This window comes from Schistocerca gregaria, chromosome 4 (genome assembly GCF_023897955.1).
Source record: "Schistocerca gregaria isolate iqSchGreg1 chromosome 4, iqSchGreg1.2, whole genome shotgun sequence".
Taxonomy (NCBI): domain Eukaryota; kingdom Metazoa; phylum Arthropoda; class Insecta; order Orthoptera; family Acrididae; genus Schistocerca; species Schistocerca gregaria.
In genome coordinates this window covers 563,574,567-563,594,528 of record NC_064923.1, presented here as the reverse complement: position 1 = coordinate 563,594,528, position 19,962 = coordinate 563,574,567, and the positions used below count along the sequence as shown (strand labels likewise).

General features: G+C 41.8%; 1 protein-coding gene and 1 pseudogene across 10 annotated transcripts in view; both read left to right on the top strand.

Annotated features, from left to right (window-relative positions):
- Positions 1–19,962, top strand: part of LOC126267989 (uncharacterized) — a 905,571-nt gene that overhangs the window by 426,717 nt on the left and 458,892 nt on the right. The gene's annotated exons all lie outside the window — the stretch shown is intronic.
- LOC126268354 (5S ribosomal RNA) lies at positions 12,089–12,206 on the top strand (annotated as a pseudogene).

Genomic DNA, 19,962 nt, shown 5'->3' with positions numbered 1-19,962 from the left:
GTGATGCCAAGTTCACGAGTAGCATCTATTCAAAATTATTTGTTGTTAGAATGCGTAGATGCTTTACCGCGTGTACCTTAAGCGTTGAAGGAATGGTGCGTGGAGATCAGTTGCGGGTCGTGACTATACGTCCTGGGTACTCAAAAATTTTTCAGAATCTGATAAATCTGAGAGTGTGAAATAAATAATATCTGCTGTATAACAGTTATGCTTATCAACAAGTTCATACAACGACAGCCACTACCAGTGATAATAATAATAATAGTAGTAACAATAATAATAAGATGAAGATGCGTAACTTATATGACAGAAGAAAGAATTTTTTGTGGAATTCTTTTGGTTTTGTACATAATTAAGTGCACTTTATAAGAATAACGGAATAATGTGTAAGCTTTCGCAACTCTCCATTTCGCATTTGCGTGTAAGCGGGAATTCTCTCACTTTTCCATTTTTTTGAACAAATGTAAAAGATCCATAATAGATATATTGATGATAAGGTCCCATACCCCGAATATTAGTTCACGGGCCGGCCGGTGTGACCGTGCGGTTCTAGGCGCTTCAGTCTGGAACTGCGCGACCACTACGGTCGCAGGTTCATGGATGTGTGTGATGTCCTTACGTTAGTTAGGTTTAAGTAGTTCTAAGTTCTAGTGGACTGATGACCTTTGATGTTGAGTCCCATAGTGCTCAGAGCCATTTGAACCATTTGAGATCCATGCCCTCTTTCCGGTGTTAAAGATTTAAGCTTCTACGCCAGTGCAGTCAAAACATACAGCCAGTATCGATATCGGTCGAAAACTTGAAATTCTAGATTCTATGGGTGAATGAACTGTCTATATTCATAATTAAGTCTGTAGGGAACCCTCGGTGCATGAGTCCTACTCGCACTTATCCGTTTTTGTTATTGTCACGAAATCATGAAACTAGTCGTCTTGTCGTGAAGCTGACACTGCAAGGAACATGCTGAAAAGTGTTCGGCCTGTAAGAGAAACGGTTTGAGTGAGTAGAGTCTCCAGCAGTTGGGGAGCGAGCAGAGCGGCCAGCCACAGGGACAGCTAGCAACTACAGCTGAACCTGCCCTGCCCCGCCGGCTGGAGCCGTATTCGCGTGGGAGCTGTGAGCCCTCGTCGGCCGCTGGGAACTTGTCCGCAATTCCCGGAGCTGGCCGCCGCCCGGGGTGAAGGTTGGCGGTCGCCGTTCATTTCCCATCTCGTGTGGGAGCGGCCCTGGCTCCAGCTGTAGGCTCGCATCGGAGCGAACTCTCATTACTGCGCATAGCTTCCTATTCAGAAACATTAAACAGCACGTCGAATGGCGCGAATTCCATTCTCATTTGTAAACTTTGCTTCTCTCTCACCCTAACATCTTCTCCATATTGCTTCCGCCTTCTCCACCAATAAATGAGAATATCGCTGTCCCTGCTGTAACCCACAATTTCAAATAAAGTTAGTTCACCGTGTAGAAGGAATCTGAATCCAAAAGTAAAGCATTTATTGCTCTCCCGAGCCTGTTACCTGCCCCTAAGCATTACCACAGTAGTTTGTTCCGTCCCTTCTCTGATGAGCTGTTTCAAAAGTGACGTTCCCATAACCTCGAGGAGATGTCTCTTTTGAAATTGACGACTGTTTAACCAATGATGCCTGGTTTGTTACACATTATTCAATTTTATCTGTAGTGTGTGTAGTAAGTGGCTTATCTCACTAGGAGTAAGATAGATACTGCCTACAGGAAAATTAAAGAGACCTTTGGAGATAAGAGAACTACTTGTATGAACATCAAGAGCTCAGATCGAAACCCAGTTCTAAGCAAAGAAGGGAAAGCAGAAAGGTGGAAGGAGTATATAGAGGGTCTATACAAGGGTGGTGTACTTGAGGACAATATTATGGAAATGGAAGAGGATGTAGATGAAGATGAAATGGGAGATACGATACTGCGTGAAGAGTTTGACAGAGCACTGAAAGACCTGAGTCGAAACAAGGCCCCCGGAGTAGACAACATTCCATTGGAACTACTAATGGCCTTGGGAGAGCCAGTCCTGACAAAACTGGCCGAACAATCAGTTTAATAAGACACAGCTGCAAAATACTAACTCGAATTCTTTACAGACGAATGGAAAAACTAGTGGAAGCCGACCTCGGGGAAGATCAGTTTGGATTCCATAGAAATGTTGGAACACGTGAGGCAATACTGACCCTACGACTTATCTTAGAAGCTAGATTAAGGAAGGGCAAACCTACGTTTCTAGTATTTGTAGACTTAGAGAAAGCTTTTGACAATGTTGACTGGAATACTCTCTATCAAATTCTGAAGGCGGCAGGGGTAAGATACAAGGAGCGAAAGGCTATTTACAATTCGTATAGAAACCAGATGGCAGTTATTAGAGTCGAGGGACTTGAAAGGGAGGTAGTGGTTGGGAAGGGAGTGAGACAGGGTTGTAGTCTCTCCCAGATGTTATTCAATCTGTGTATTGAGCAGGCAGCGAAGAAAACAAAAGAAAAATTCGGAGTAGGTATTAAAATCCATGGAGAAGAAATAATAACTTTGAGGTTCGCCGATGACATCCTCATTCTGCTAGAGACAGCGGAGGACTGGGAAGAGCAGTTGAACGGAATGGACAGTGTCTTGAAAGGAGGATATAAGATGAACATCAACAAAAGCAAAACGAGGATAATGGAATCTGGTCGAATTAAGTCGGGTATAGCTGAGAGAATTAGATTAGGAAAGGAGACACTTAAAGTAGTAAAGGAGTTTTGCTATTTGGGGAGCAAAATAACTGATGATGGTCGAAGTAGAGAGGATATCAAATGTAGACTGGCAATGGCAAGGAAAGCGTTTCTGAAGAAGAGAAATTTGTTAATATCAAGTATAGATTTAAGTGTCAGGAAGTCTTTTCTGAAAGTATTTGTATGGAGAGTAGCCATGTATGGAAGTGAAACATGGACGTTAAATAGTTTGGACTAGAAGATAATAGAAGCTTTCGGAATAGCTTTCGAAATCTGGTGCTACAGAAGAATGCTGAAGATTAGATGGATAGATCACATAACTAATGAGGAAGTGTTGAATCGAATTGGGGAGAATAGAAGTTTGTGGCACAACTGGACCAGAAGAAGGGATCGGTTGGTAGGACATGTTCTGAGGCATCAAGGGATCACCAATTTAGTATTTGAGGGCAGCGTGGAGGGTAAAAATCGTAGAGGGAGACCAAGAGATGAATACACTAAGCAGATTCAGAAGGATGTAGGTTGCAGTAGGTACTGGGAGATGAAGCTTGCACACGATAGAGTTGCATGGAGAGCTGCATCAAACTAGTCTCAGGACTGAAGACCACAACAACAACAACAACTGTAGTGTGCTTCTGGGCCCAACGTGATTAATGGCAGAGGCGTTCTTTTGTACCATGTTCTGGGGACCGTGACGATTTCAACACGCTTCTTTAGACTTTATTTCTTCAAGAAAATTAGCGCTCATGATACTGTCTAGTCATTTGCCTGAGGACGTGTATTCTATGAAGCAGTTATTTTCCATGTCTGTTATATCCTTCTCCTTTGTTGTTAAACGTTGTCGTTAAGGTGCACACTATTTGAAATACTTCTTTCACTTCGATTTAATCCCCGCAATACCTTGGGAGTGGGGGGATGATATTCTATGTCCACCTTTTGAGAATATTATAATTCAGTCAGTTATTTTATATTTTAAAATTAAAGAAAAATGTTTTTAATGAATCCTTGTATCAGATTTCATAAGTGCATTAAATTTTTCAGTTAATTTTAAATTTTTGTGTTAAGTCTTAGTAGTGATGTCACTTTCCGCAGTCAGTGTCATATTCAATATTTTAAGATTCAGTTTCTCTTTAAAAAAAGTCTGTTGTAAGGAAAAGTCATCAACAATTAACCGAATATTCATTTTTAAATTTTTTTTGTGGTCATGAAATACCCCGAGCTTGGTAGTACACGTAAAAGAAAATGCGTAGACATTGCCAAGTGTCTACTGAAAAGGTATTTTCAGGTTCTTTACGACACTTACAGATCAATACCTCTCCTAAAAGTCTAATATAAGTGAACAACAATTATCGAATTTTGTTTTTTAACCCTTTTTTAGGGTGTGCAGAAGGAACTCCCGGCACTCCTAACGTGCGTTGTGGAAAATTAGTTGGTATTGCTAGGGTTAAGCTTCGCTCAGTGTTCGGTATGGTCATTTGCTTCTTTAAGCTATGTTTTCCCTGACTCTAAATTTAGGTTTTTGCTGTGAGGTTTTAGATGTTGTAAAGCTTGAAATGGTAGGTTGCAAATTTCACTTTCCACATCTCTTGTTTTCCTGTCTACATACAATGCTCTCATAGTTTTCTTATTTATAAAATAGGTTAAAAATTCGATCGGTCTTGTTTAATCCTCAGTGTATGGCAGTACTTATCTATTTTTCGTTCTGTCCTTGTTTTTAATCTTCTCCATTTATGATTTGCACATACCTTTTTTTAAATCAAGCTAAGTAGTTTCCAAGTTTTCGAATTTTTTGTACTAAATCTTCGCAAAATATGCTTTTGCTGTCTTCGCCAGATACTAGTTTCTTTGAGCAGATCAAGAATTTTCCTCTGCCTTTGGTTCCCAATTTTTTGTACTGAATTTATTTCTTGTAATGTATAATTCCTCTTACAGAGCTTTAGGTTGAATTATTGCATAAATATGTCTGAGCTTAGCATTCAGAAATATTGTTATATTATTGTTGATGTTTAATTGGCAGATCATGTTGATTATCTTGGACTCAGATGTGTACCTTTATTTCTCTGAAGTAGCTAAACACTTTTGTGTACAGCACCCTTCCATTACTCTCATCTCTGTCTGTTTGCACTGGTACAATGATCACCATTAACTGGGTTTTCCTTCGAATATCTGGAGACACGTTGTCGCCTTTTGTACTTTGAGCATTTTTAAAATTTGTTTCTCACGTTCTTAGGAATCAGGAGTCATGAAGGCCATCTTCGAGTGCAAGACTGTAATCTGTCATCCTTTTACATAACTTTGCGGAAACTCTCTTATTTCCTTTCCTGTCAGTTCTCTGCGGCACTCGAAAGCGCCAGTCGCTTGCCCCACTTTACAGTGCCTGTACTTATCAAGAAGAAGCGTGGGACCTCCGACATACACTAAATGCAGCGTTGATCACAGTATTTTGCTTACTCTCATAAGCAGCTACGGTAGTAATATTTTTATAATACCCTTTCGCTCATATGTATCCCTGACTCCTTAGGCATGTATTGTTCCTGCACGTCATCTCACTTGTACTTGATTCTACCAAATGACTATAGGTAGATATCGAAAATGACAGTCATGGTAAAGCTATGTTGTGGCTCACACTGCTGTCACGAGGTGTGGTCTCCCAGCCCACGCGAAAATTTTCAAACTCGCTGTCCCAGGTCAATTCTGACGGAATGCTTCTATACGTCCCCCCCCCCCCCCACCCCCACCCCCACCCCGCCAACTCTTTAAATCGGCAACCATGCATTGTTTTGTTGTCGGTTGCAATATCGCGTCTTTTGTTTAATGCTGACATGTATGGGTACCTAAAATACGTAATTTCATGTTAGAACCTGATTGTAACTAAGTTTTAAAAATCCTAAAAATACATAACTTTATGTTAGATCCTGACTGTATCTAATTTTTAAAAATCCTGTCAAATAAAATTCTGATGACCAAAATTACTCTTATGGTCTTCCTGGCTACTTAGCAAACAGTAATTGAATGATAACTGATTTGTTTGCATGCGCGAATACCAATCGCATGAGTCAGACAACGACAGCATACGCCAGACTGTTCCAACCCGCCTGCTCCGCTCGCTGTGAACCGTCAAATGGGCTGGCAGGGCACGGAAAAGCCTTGTTATCTGCCTCCAGCGCCTTCCTGCCCGTCGGAATAGCGTGTTTAAAACACCTGCACTGTCTTCATTCAGCTGGTCAGCGTGCTGCTTGGATGTGGTGAAATATTTCACAGTGACAGTCTATTTGTGTCAAGCCTGCCGAAATTAACCAACTCCAAATCATCTCCGATTCGTCAGTGTTTACAAGAATTTCGTGATTTATCTACAGACGGAAGGGTTATTCACTACAATGTTTCCAACAAATGTTAACCATTTATCTGCTACGCCCACTCACAGGTGATGCCACTATTTTCCCTCGAGTTAACGTGGACCAGACACATGCAAACGCAAAAATATTATTTGTAAAGCCTTAATGTAGGTTAATTTTGCTAAGCAAATCTCGTACATAAATTCTTCCACAAAGTATTTCTCATTTCTTTTTGTTTTTAGGTATGTTCTGAACAGAGGTCGCATTTAAGCCAGCATGTTGCGGCGTTTAACACAAAACAAATTTAAAAAAATATATCGAACTTGAAACAAACGTTAGCGCCTATGTCGAGGCATTGTTGCAGCACACATACTATTCAATGTAGTTGAAAATAGCCAGTTCAAAAGTTTTCTAGAGAAATACTGTCACCACAGCATTCGATCAGAATGCACACTGATAAAGAACTATTTAGATATTTTATAGGAAAATCCATTGAGCAGTATTAGAGAAGATGAGGTGATACATGTGGATCTTTGTCGATGAGACAACTGACAGATAAGGTCGATATGTGGCTAATCTCCATGTTGGAAAGTTAGATCCTGAAACACGCTCTGTACCTCATGTGATCTCAGCAAGGAGCTAAAGAAGACTAAACAGGAAATAGTTGCTCACTTTGTTAATAAAGCCCCCAAATTACTTTTCCCCAACAATCTAGATGAAAATAAAGTACTTGTAATCTACAGTGCAGCCACATACATGATTGCTGCTGTTAAATTGGTGAAAATATTTTACCCAACCTTGCTCCATATCACATGTCTTGCTCATGCCATGAATCGTGTAGCTAAGACGATTACGTCTCGAATTTCCATATGTACATAAGCTAGTTTCAACCATCAGGAAGGTTTTTATTTAAGCACGTACAAGAAAAACATACCACTTTCACCAGAAGCCATACTTACTCGCTGGGGAACGTAGCTAGAGGCCATGGAATATTACAGCGAGCATTTGGAATACATTAAGAACATTATTCTTAAATTGTGGGAGGAAACAGTGAGCATTACTTCAGCTAAAGATCTTTTAAAAGACCCAACAATTTCCAACGACATTGCATACATAAAATCTCACTATGCTTTTTGGTCCCTATTATTAAAACTCTAGAGTGTTCAGGGAAACCAGTCTACACGCACTGCGATTGATAGAAGAGGTTTCCTGAAAAAATCAACTTGGTCCCAGGTTCTATTGGTATGAAAGTTAGTGAGAAACTAAAGACAGTGCTACAAAAAAACAGGACTTACCATCCTCTGCACAGCGGCTGACATCGTATCAGGTAAATCAACAGAGCATGAGTGTGCGGTTCCATTGTGCCTAATACCGTCATTTAAATATGCTCCGATAACGTCTGTTGACGTGGACGCTCATTATCGGCATGTAAGATGCTATTAATAGACGAGAGATACAATTCTCAACGGAAAATCTGGAGAAAATGTTAGTTAATTACTCTGACTGTAATTATGGACATGGACAATAATAATGTGATTTTTGTCACTCTCTTTACGTTTCTAGACAATAAAATGTAATATTTTGGTCACCTATATTCTGATTTTTGGAACCTATTTTTGTAAGTGATACAACCTATTTCAGGTACCTAATTTAAGATTTTTAGAACCTAAAAGTCCGAGGTCTAGTAATGAGTGTTCATACGTTTGGAAAACAGCAAGTAAATCTTCTGTTCTCTGTGTAAGTTGTTCACTAATCATTTCTGCTCTTGCCCAACTTTCCTATGCCGAATCTTGCTGCACCACTCTGTAGTCCACCTCCCCTTACCGTTGTGCCAGAAGTCCCGCAGAACAGAAAGAAATGGCTCTGAGCACTATGCGACTTCTCTGAGGTCACCAGTCGCCTAGAACTTAGAACTACTTAAACCTAACTAACCTAAGGACATCACACTCATCCATGCCCGAGGCAGGATTCGAACCTGCGACCGTAGCGGTCGCTCGGTTCCAGACTGTAACGCCTAGAACCGCACGGCCACTCCGGCCGGCACAACAGAAAGAACTTCAGAAAAGTTGGAATGGAGATCTTTCTGTTTCTCCAACTGCATACTTAAAGTTTTAGCTAAATCGAATGTGTTCCGAGTGGTCGTAAAGATAAATGTAGACGCCAGTATTGAATGTCAATGTTACAGATTTTCTTTTTATACGTAGGAAGAGCAATGTTTATATGCTAGTTTAAACCCTGGACTTTAGTTTATGTGAAAACTTGTTTGCTACAGAGACACAGTAGTATTTCAGAATGCAAAATTCAGTTATCCACAGTTCGTGTATGTGTAGCATTTAAAAATCGCACAAGAGTACATGATTTTCTATGGTAAGAAGTAAACTACTGCAGACTTTGCCTAGAGCAATAAAAGCGACATGTAATATTTATACAAACGTCAATAGATCATAATCGTAAGCTGAACAGTGACTCGAAATTGGGACCTTTCCCTTTCACGGAAAAATGCTGTACCAACTGAGCCGCCCAAGCACGTCTCACGACCCGTCCGCCATTACTTCATCTCCTTCCTACCTTCCAAACTTCACAGAAGCTCTCCTGCAAAACTTGCCAGACTAGCCCCCCTGGAAATAAAGACTTGGCGTGGCCTCAGCTTGGAGTTCCGTTTCTAGAATGAAATTGTCGCTCTGCAGCAGAGTGTGCGCTGATATGAAACTTCCTTGCAGATTAAAACTGTGCCAGGTCTAGCTCACGAGAGGCAAAGCTCCTCCCGAGTTCGATCCTCGCTCCGGCACACATCTGCCAGGAAGTACCCTATCAGCACACACTTCGCTACAGAGTGAAAATTTCATTCTGGGAACAAGTAAATAATTCTAAAAATAAATGTTAAATTGAAAATTTCAAATAATTTGCGCCTTTAATCTCAGTTGAAACATAGGGGTCTCAGAGATCCCACCTCGCAATATATGTTACAAAAAGTCTCCTCCTGAGTTCAGGATTAAATGCGACTAATTTGGGGTACTGGCCGTTAGAAAGAATAAGTAGAGGTCGTCTTCAGATTACTTCACGTAGCTGTTCCAGGCGCTCAACGAAGATGACGCCAGCCGTCAGTGTGTGACCGCGTCGGCTTCCGCCAGCGGACCACGGCAGGGACGCGACAGCAGCCGCTTCTGGCGCTGACGTCCGACAGGCGCGCGGCTGCTGCACCGGCGTCCCTCTGTATTCTCAGCGTGTCGCAGCTGTTCTAAAAGCCTTACACCAACTGCATGTCTGCGAACCTGTATTGGCATACATCCAAGGATAGCAGATATTGAAAAAATAACAGTACGAAACCAGAAGAAACTTTGCTGTGAATTAAAATCAATAAATAAGGAAAAGAAGAAAAGTACACCCCTAAATAGAGTGCGTACGGAACTTAGCCCATACCTGCGTAGGCGGCGCGGAAGGGATGTACGGGACGACGTCAGGCTTGTGGTAGGGGAGGTGCAGTTCGACATTCCAGCCTTTTGGTTAGTATACATGAAGCATGACCAGGGTTGCCAACTTTTTTGAGACAAATAACGCATGCTTTTTCCAAGAAGAGGCGAATAAAATATTACATTTTTATTAAATGAAGTATTTTCAAAATTTATGAGTTTATTTACTTAAATACGAATTTTTCGTGTTTCAGACATTAAACATGGTTTCTTGGTTGGCTTTAAAAGGGTTATTTGTAAATTTACTTTGAAATAAATAAATTATTATTTTTATTTAAATTTATGGAATTTCTATCTCTCTCTTCCCACGCGGACTCACCCATTTTAGAGCGACCAAACGTCCCGGAAAACTGGGATTAGCCCTGTTTTCATCATAACATACGGTGCCCCGAAAAATTCTTCCCGGATGCTCAAAAGTTCACGAATTCAGTTTTTAAATGTATTTTGTAGAATTATATATACGTTATTAGAGAGTTCGCTTGATTAAACGGAATACGACACGATAAATCAATACATTTTTGCTTATGTGTAACGTCCTTGATACCATACTAATCACAGTATCAAAATTTATAAACTGAAGCAATAATTTATTTTGATTGGTACTGTGGCGGTAGTGTGTCAAAATGAGAAAGTGTTGAAGAGATAGTTTCTTATTTGAAGAGGAAAAATATTGTAATCCATGACTCCATTTTATTGTATTAATTAGAGATACTGACAAATTTCGTTGAAGAAAAACTTAACAAGTGGAACGAAGAAAACGAAGCATCGTTGCATTGTAATGAGAAGTGCGTGAGTTTCTTTTAAAGCTGCAACTATCTTCAGCAGTGCTGCCAGATGGTAATAATTGCAAGATATTTGTTTGAAAAACCATCCCATAAAGCCAATGTGGATAGAATATCTTACAAAATACAATTTCTTTGAAAGTTCCTCGTTATGTGCTGTACTGGAACTCGAACTCAGGGCCTTTTCCTTTCGCAGGTAAGTGCTCTACTAACTGAGATACCCAAGCACGATTCACGACTCGTCCTCTCAATCATGTGATAGTTTGGGAAAAAAGCGAGCAGAAATTGGAAGAACAGTTAAATGCCAGTCATAGAGTAATTAAAAAAGCAGGCATGGAAATTGGCTTAACAAAAAGTATTGCAAATCGGCAGCAAAAAATTTTAAAAAATGAAGGATGTAATTTTCAATGAAAAAATTATTAAAGAAGTAGATTCTTGCAAGCGTCTAAGAAGTAAATTAACCAGGAAAGGAAATATCAAGGATGAAATTTCGGAGAGAATAGAAAATTCTGCAGAATTTTATTATTGTGTATTGGTCGTAATTATAAATTGGAAAGTACCTGCCAAAGCAAAGATCAAGATGTACAAGTCATACTATCTGCCAGTTTTGACCAGTGGATCAGAATGCTGGTTCAAAAATGGTTCAAATGGTTCTGAGCACTATGGGATTTAACTTCTGAGGTCATCAGTCCCCTAGAACTTAGAACTACTTAAACCTAACTAACCTACGAACATCACACACATCCATGCCCGAGACAGGATTCGAACCTACGACCGTAGCCGTCGCGCGGTTCCACATTGAAGCGCCTAGAACCGATCGGTCACTCCGGCCGGCAGAATGTTGGACTCGGACAAAATATACCTGAGCATAATACAAGCAACAGAGATACACTTTCTACGAGGGATCGTGGGTAAGACGGGAAGGGACAGGATAAGGAATGAAACAACACGAAACACCCTGCAGGGTCCTAAAAGAAAATGTGGAGAGTAATAGGCGTAAATGGTTTTGCCACGTTAAAAGGATGGGACCAGAAAGACTTACGAGAAGAGCCCTAGAATGGACAGAATCTGGACGAAGTCCAATTGGAAGACCGCGCGAGCAAGATGGAGAGACCAGGTGAAGTATGACGTTTACTGAAGAGGACTGCAATGAGAAGAGTTGCTAAACGATATACAGTGGGAGAAAAAAAGCAGATTGGAAGAGGCCATGTGAACGATCTGCATAAGCGGGTGCGTTTCAGGAAGAAGAAATAGTATGAGATATTGCTGTTGACCGTAGGATATCACTACAAGACTAGTAGTGAATGTCTTACGTCTCGCGATGGTGCACTGAGAATCCAGATTAACTTTTTCCTCCAGTACATAGGTGGCTGTACGTAACGATACTCTATTGGCAAAGAGTATGCAGAAAGAGGTTTCCGATTACGTGGTCCACACTATATAATATAATTAATTGGAAGACCCAATTTGGTGTGACATTCGCCACTTCAGAGGCAACTTCGGGTAGCGTTTCTATGGACGCCAGGTTAGTGCCGCAACGCGAAGCAAAACCACAGCTGGTACCCAGAAAGCTGCGGTCGTTTGACGCCTTGAGTAACCGCCGCGGCCGCTGGGATTCCTGTGGCCAGGCGGGATACTCTCCTGCCCCCCGACACTGCTCAGCCACCAGCTGGCCTACCGGCCCGACCAACCAACTAGTCTAAGATGATTTTCATCGTCTGGCTGAGGAATTCACAGTCGCTCCTACGATTATTTTTTCTGTCGCTTATCGCTTCTTTCATAGCAACGGCCTTGCCGCAGTGGATACACCGGTTCCCGTGAGATCACCGAAGTTAAGCGCTGTCGGGCGTGGTCGGCACTTGGATGGGTGACCATCCATGCCGCCATGCGCTGTTGCCATTTTTCGGGGTGCACTCAGCCTCGTGATGCCAATTGGGGAGCTACTCGACCGAATAGTAACGATTTCGGTCAAGAATACCATCATTACGACCGGGAGAACGGTGTGCTGACCCCACGCCCCTCCTATCCGCATCCTCCTCTGTGGATGACACGGCGGGCGAATGGCCCCGGTAGGCCACTCGTGGCCTGAAGACGGTGTGCTTTTTTTTTATCGTTTCTTTCATATCTGACAATGATTTGTGAATATAAAGTAGCACCGTGGTTCGCAGTCCACATTACACCGAAAGCCCTCCCGCAGGTCAAATATTGGTTTGCAGTCACCTTGACTTGATATCTGAAATTAGGAAAGAGCCACAACCAATTTTTGAGCAAGTAAAGTGGAGCAGACTCGTAGGTAGAAAAACCAAATGGAAAGAAAACAGTCTCTTTCCTGCGTAGCAGTCACGGGAGGACTGTAGGCCAAATGCTACAGGAATAGCCAGGTGTATGAGACCAGGCCACAAGCATCATGAAACCTAGTGCCAAGCTTAGTCAGGTGACAGAAAACAAAGGGGCTTTCTGCAGATATTTTTATGAAGAAGATCAGCTACTCATAGTACCAGGAGCAGGACACAGCATGGCTAGTAAATTACAGTATTGGATTAAAGATGACCTAGAGGAAATAGCAACAGCATACATCGTGGGGGTTTGTGGAGGCTCTGCAATGCCATGACCAGCCCTGGATTAGAACAGTTGACAACTGAATGAAGGAAGAGCTGAGCGGTTTACCTTTGATTGAAATGAAGTCCCATATCTGTGCTGTGCTTGTTGTTGCAGTCGGGAGAAGGGGATACACAAATTATGGCATACGTTTGAGTAGGAGGGGGAAGGACAGACTAGCTGAGCACCCTGCAGGAAGTGTAAGGGGTGCCACAACAACGCGAGGCAAAATCCCTGTGATTCCCGAAGTCAGAGGGCACAGGTTTTTGGGTTAGAGTCCTTTTATAGACTGAGAAGTCTTGAAAGACATTAGAACAGAATAGGACCATAATATCTGTAACAAATTCCAGAAACGTAAAACTCGTTTGCTTCATCAGAACATTCAGGGCTGTAAACGAGGTAAATGAGCTTCTTGTACATCTAGATGATGAAAAGTTCTGAAGTGATAAGCGTTATGTTCCCCTTTGAACATCATTACCCACAGAGAAAGAGAATTAATATATCATGGGTTATAGAGTAGGATCATTTTCTTGTAGAATCAACGTGGAAAAAGGAGGTATTAAATGTCAGAAACATTGAAACAAGCCGTTTTTGTGTAGATCAGAACTTAAAAGCATATAATTTTGGACAACATGGTTATGGATTAAAAGCGATTAATATAAATTAACTTAGTATTAAGAAAACAGTCTTAATCGCGTTTTTTATTATTTAGTTCCGACCGGTTTCAGCCCATCGCAGGGGCCATCTTCAGGGCGAACATATGGTCGACTGCTTGTGGCGTCACGTCAACCATGGTGTGGCAGGAGACTGTGTTGTTGAAGGCAGATGGTGTGAAAACCTCCAGTGTATTACGAAATGTCAGGTGTTGTCTTGGGTCATGTGATGGCCAGTGTAGTGTCTTCGTAGACGAATGTAACGAAGAGGGTGCTATCCTATATCTGTAATGTACCGAAATCGATCAACGCAATTGTTAATGGTACATTAGTTGTTAACATAGAATAGTATTTCACATTTCCTACCGGGCGCTGATGACAGTGCAGCTGAACGCCCCACAAACCAAACACCATCATCAACGTTTGGTACATATATTTTAATTTAAATTCCACCGTCATCGGGATACCGTGTGTGTGACATCAAAGCGCCAGTCCCTGTAAGAAAAAGATAAGCGGTGTTATCGCAGAATGAACATGTGACAGGGCGTGCCAAACGCTAGGAGCGCTTGAGAGATATCAGAACGATAACGCGTGAAGCGTATCATACTTTCTTTTTATCGGAATAATTCAAAGAAAAATCCCTCATTTGAATTTTTCTCGGTAGAACGTGTCCGTATGGGTCTTTCTCTGAAGAATGGGATGATGCATTTGTAGAACCTTGGATTTGTAATTCGGAGTACTGTGCGTCTGTGCAGGCCTGCCATGCCCTAGGTACGTCTCACCAATAAAGGGATGTTTTGCTTTGTTAGTGGGATAAGGTACTTTTCTCCTGCATCACTTTTTAGTTCGTATATGTTAAAGAGCTATGCTACGATATTTTTTATTCAGACCGGAATGGATAGTATTTATTTTCAATATGGTTCACTTTATTTACTCTTCCACTGGTTGTTGATAAATCTTTGCGAACACAGAGGAACATGTCCACGATTGGCCTTACTTTTTTCCCACCGTATTCTCTCCATTTGACAAGGTTCAAATGGCTCTGAGCACTATGGGACTTCTGAGGCCATCAGTCCCCTAGAACTTAGAACTACTTAAACCTAACTAACCTAAGGACATCATACATACCCATGCCCGAGGGAGGGTTCGAACCTGCGACCGTAGCGGTCGCGCGTTTCCAGACTTTAGCGCCTAGAACCGCACATTCGACAAGGGCAAAGCAGTTTATTACAGGGTGTCCCAATAACAGCGGTACAGCTCACGCCCGATATTCAAGAAACAATGAACTAACTGAAAAAGAATAGTTAATAGCAAAGTTGAAAAAACATGTAGATACATGTTTTTAAGAGATGCTATAAGTGGTGCCATATGCATCCAGGAATCGCTGGCTTCGTGTGATGATGCTGTAATTCTGCAGGCATAATGATAACTTCTCTACTAATGTTCCGTTTAAGATCGTCTATTGTGCTAGAATTCTCAACATACACTTGGCTTTTTAGTGTGCCCCATCAATAAAAATCTGTCAAGTTCGGGGACTTTGGGGGCCAGAGGCCTCTAGTGTCAAGTCTGTCTTCTGGAAACACCTTGGTAATGTTGGTCATACTTCGATTGGTTTGTGACTGATTGCTCATTTTGAAATACTGCAAACAGCTTGGAATACTGCACACAGCTTCTCTGCGTCTTTAATTGTGTACAAGAAAGAGGGAAAAATCTCTAGATATCTGGCATTGTTATAGGTGTAATCGAAAAATATGGGGTCAATAATGCGCACGCCAGACAACACACACCAAATGCCTATCTTCTCCTAGTGGAGAGGTTCTTTGTGCAGAATATGTGGATTGTCCTGCGACCAGCATCTGCAATTCTGGGAGTTTCATGACCTGACAAATGAAACCGGGGCTCATCTGACTTGAAGTGAAGCAAGGGGTCCAAGTAACCGTTAGCACGTGATTGTTAACCAGTTACATTAATGAACTCTTTTTTTCTGATACTTAAATTTCAACTCTTGCATCATACACGATGGGCTTTTTAATTTTATATCTTTTAGTGCAATACGACACTATGTGCGAGATACAACAATCCGCTGCGATAACCTCCTTACGGTCTTCTGGGAACTGCTCGTAATTTCTACGCGAATTCTGCCTATAGTTTCATTCGTCCTCACTGTCAACCGTCTGTTTCTCTGCACATTCTGAACGGATCCTACAGCCTCCATTTCTTATACAGATCTTGAAAAGTGCTGGTCGTCACGAGTTTCCTATCAGCATACCTCACTTGAAAGATTTCTTTACATTCCGTGACGTCTTTATGTAACACTCCACACTAGTAATTTGCTCTTCTAACTCAAATTACCCCATTTGTATAACAACTCAACAATACGAGCTTCTCACAACAACTGAAGCACGAGCACATAGCTACACTTAACTTTCCGATAAAATGCAGTGTACCCAACTTTCAAGAGTGTTGCCACTTCACGAGCTTTTGCACTAGACATGATTAACCAGTACGTAAGGCGTGCGGATTTTATGTTGGACAGCCTGTAGAATAATCCCAGTTCCTCACAGCCGTACTTCATATATGTGATTGATGGAGAGGAACGTGATTACAACAAGCTCCGGTATTTATTTTACTACCAAGGAAAAATTTCCAGTATCTCTTGTCGGGAGCAGGGAGGAATCCTGCAATGTCCCATTCCTAGAACAATTTTTTCAGTCACGAATTAGTTAAAGCTAACAATATTTCTATATCTCTACGTCAACGCAGCAAAGCCAATGACTTAATTTATATGTTCTGCTATGTATCAACATGCCTTTTAAAAAAGAACCGGGTGAGAATCAAGGTTTTATTTATACAGTTACCGATTTAAACTGAAAACCAGAGGCGTCTTCAGATAGATGTTGCAGCATAAGAACTCCATAACGTTGCGTATGTATTGTGACATTCCCAAAATCATGTTTGTGGCGCTCTTGGGGAGACAACAGACCTATTGGGAGCTGTTTTGAGGCAGCGCAATGTACTAGACGTTCACCGTCCTTGTATCTATACATGGATAATACAGGTTGGAGTAACCGTTCAAGAACATGCATCTGGAAAATTGTTTTCAGGCTGTTAATATCGAGATTATCCAGGTCAAATTGTGCCAATCACAACTCACATAGTTTGATTTTGATTTAGATTGTCGACATAATCTTCATATATTTGTGTATTTGTGATCATCTGCTTGATCAGGAATGTGCATAAGGCTTTACTCTGTGATAAAATTCTTGCGACAGTGCGAGTAAATGTGTCCTGAGTTCACTGTAGCATCTAAGACCTCGCCAATCTGTGATAGGTGGATGTAAAGATATGGCACCGCGTTGAACCTTACGCCACTGAAGAGTCGATCCTGCCCATCTACTTCAGTTGAGAGACCTTTCACAGGGACTGAACTTTCCTTTGTTAGCTTTTTTTAAGTTGAAAATAGTTTGGATTTATTTCCACTTGTCCACGTCTCAGAAAATTCATTGAATGTGTAACTATTTTCGCCCTTATTCCTATTTTCTTGGCTGTTGTTTTGGTAACAAAGCACCTACACCGGGCAGCTTCTAAACAATGATTGTTCAGTTTAAAGGAATATGAAGTATTTGTGTGTTGGGAAGTATTACAGTGCTTCGTATTATTTATGGGAATGAGCTCATTTAGGACTGTTTGAAAAACTGAGAAACGTTGGTTCCCCTTCCGTGTCCATATTTCTTTCATTTTTTTTTTTTTCCTGTGAGCTGTTCCCATCGAACTTTTTTTCCGATGAGCTGTTATCTCCTCCCAGTCAATATGCCGCTGTTAAGATTAAACAATCCAGTTAACCTTTTGTGTAACCCCTAGCAATTTTGTGTCAGTCTTTTATTTCTCGAATGCATTTAACTGTCTCTGTTATCGCTTTACTTCTTGTTTCATGAATTCAACTGTTTTTGTTGTAAGTCTATCTGGTATCATTCTCCTGATGTAAAATTCTAATTTGTATTTTCTATTGTAACTGTGTAATGTTTGATATATTGGTTGGTTCCCTGCGTGAATCGAAGGATTTTTCTTATACTTTTTCATCGTCCTTTTTTCGATAGTTGGTATTCTGTAACAGAGAATTGTGTTCCTGAAATTCTGAAACAGAGAAATTCTGATTAATAACACAGTTGTAATGCTTTGGTTTAGTATGTTCGGAGATGCATTTCTGAGTGTTCATGTTTTGGGTGAGACGGTATCCTGCCCACCTTCATTCCTAATATATTTGTGTGTGTGAGAGAGAGTGTGTTTAACGAGAACTGTCAACTTTATTTTGCACTCTTCATATTTACGAGCACTACCGCCGCCCATTGTGGCCGCACGGTTTGAGGCACCATGTCATGGACTGCGCGGCCCTTCCCGCCGGAGGTTCGAGTCCTCCCTCGGACATGGGTGTGTGTGTGTTGTTCTTAGCATAAGGCAGTTTAAGTTAAGTAGTGTGTAAGTCTAGGGATGACTTCAGCAGTTTGGTCCCTTAGGAATTTCCACACTCACACGAGCACTACCAAACCGACTGCCGTGATTCGAATATAGGATTCCACAGAGTTACTGAGCACGCAAAACTCTTGAGTTAATTACCGTGAAGCCAGATTCGGCAATAACAGCAAACAATTTAAGTGCGGAAATTTAAATCGATTTCTTAGCGTATCGTCCTTCTGCGTTTTTTTTATTTTTTTTTAATTTTTGAATGGTAACACAATAATTGGAGTGTTACCGTAGCTGTACAATCTTGAAGGTTGCTCCAGAGTTTACTATATTCAAAATAGATCTTCTTGTCCAGTGAGCTCTTTGTCAGTACAACTGAACAAGTAAATGAAGAGAAAACCAATGTTAAGCTTCTTGCACGGCGTAGGCTTAATTTCCAAATACCCAGACACAGTTTTAATGTCGTCTTTACGGCCGCGACTTTGATACGATTAGTGCGAGTAAACGCGAGGAGGAGATTCGGTAGTAGACGGGAAAGCGACACACGGCTGTGGCGCCAGTCGGAGATGCGTGAAGAGCGGCCTGCCCGCTGCGTGTGTAACAGCGCAGCAGGGACCGACCGATCGGCAAGCGCCGGCTGTGGGCGAGGAGAGGAATCGGAGCGCTGCTAATGCTGATGGTAATTCCCTGGGCCTCGACGATAGAGCAGTCACGCAGAGCCTTCGTGACCCAGCTTTCGTGGTTAATACTAACCACTCTCCAATTACCCGCCGTATTACTTTTACGTGCGTCCCCAGCACCAGCTTAGGGCAGCAAAAGGAAGCCCTAAGATAAAGAGCCCAGCGTCGGAGTCAAATCATATGCCGTGGCGAAGCAACAGACACTCGATGGTAATTACCTTTTCACAAATTATGTTACTCTGTTACACTCATAAACCGCATAACAGCCGAGATAATTATATTTTTTTATAAAAAAGGAAAAGGTTAGTTTCGCGCTGGGAAACATTTCGTTAACAGGAATGTAAGAAATTAGACAGTTCCGACGCTTTTACCGATCGTTTTGATTTACCTTTTATTCGTTTCATTACAGAATTTGGTGTACTTAAGTTCCACTGATCAGTCAGAACATTATATGACTACCGACCTGACTGTCAATATAAACCCGTTCAGGCGATAGCAGCGTCTCCTGACGAGGAATGACTGCTAGTCAGACACAGGAACGGTGCATGTAGTATCTGTGAGCGTGATGTTCGTGTGAAGAATGGGGAAGGCGTGCAATCAACCTGAGTTTGACCGAGGGCACGTTGTGATGGTCCGGAGGGTCGGCACGAGCATTTTGGAAACTGCACGATTCGAGGAGTGCTGGGATGAGTATCTTCAACACTTGGCAACACTAAGGTGAAATCGCGTACAGGCGTCGTGGAGTTGGGTGGATGTCGTAGGCTGGGCAGACTGATAAAACAGGACAGGCGGCGAACTGTGGCGCAACTAACAACCTACTATAATGCTGGACAGAGTACAAATGTATCTGAACACCCATGCATGTGTCAATATTAACACCACAACATCGGCAAGTACGACTGAAATAGACATGTGACCATCGGCACTAGACGTTGGTGCTATGCCAGAGCTTTGCCACTGAATCCTAATACCTTCCTTATCATTTCGATGGGAGGGCGCAAATACTTCGTCTTCCAGGGGAACAGCTCATTGACACCTGGAGACGAGCTGGCAGGGGCTTAATTATGCTATGGGGAACATTCACTTGAACATCTATGGGTTCAGTAGAGCTTGTGCAAGGCACCATGATGGGCGAGGAGTATCGTATACTGGGTGCAGACCACTTACACACCTTCATGACGATCGTGTTTCCCGACGGCAGTGGCGTTTTCCAGCACGATAATGCGCCCTGTCACAAGGCCAGGAGTGTGTTGGAGTGGTTCG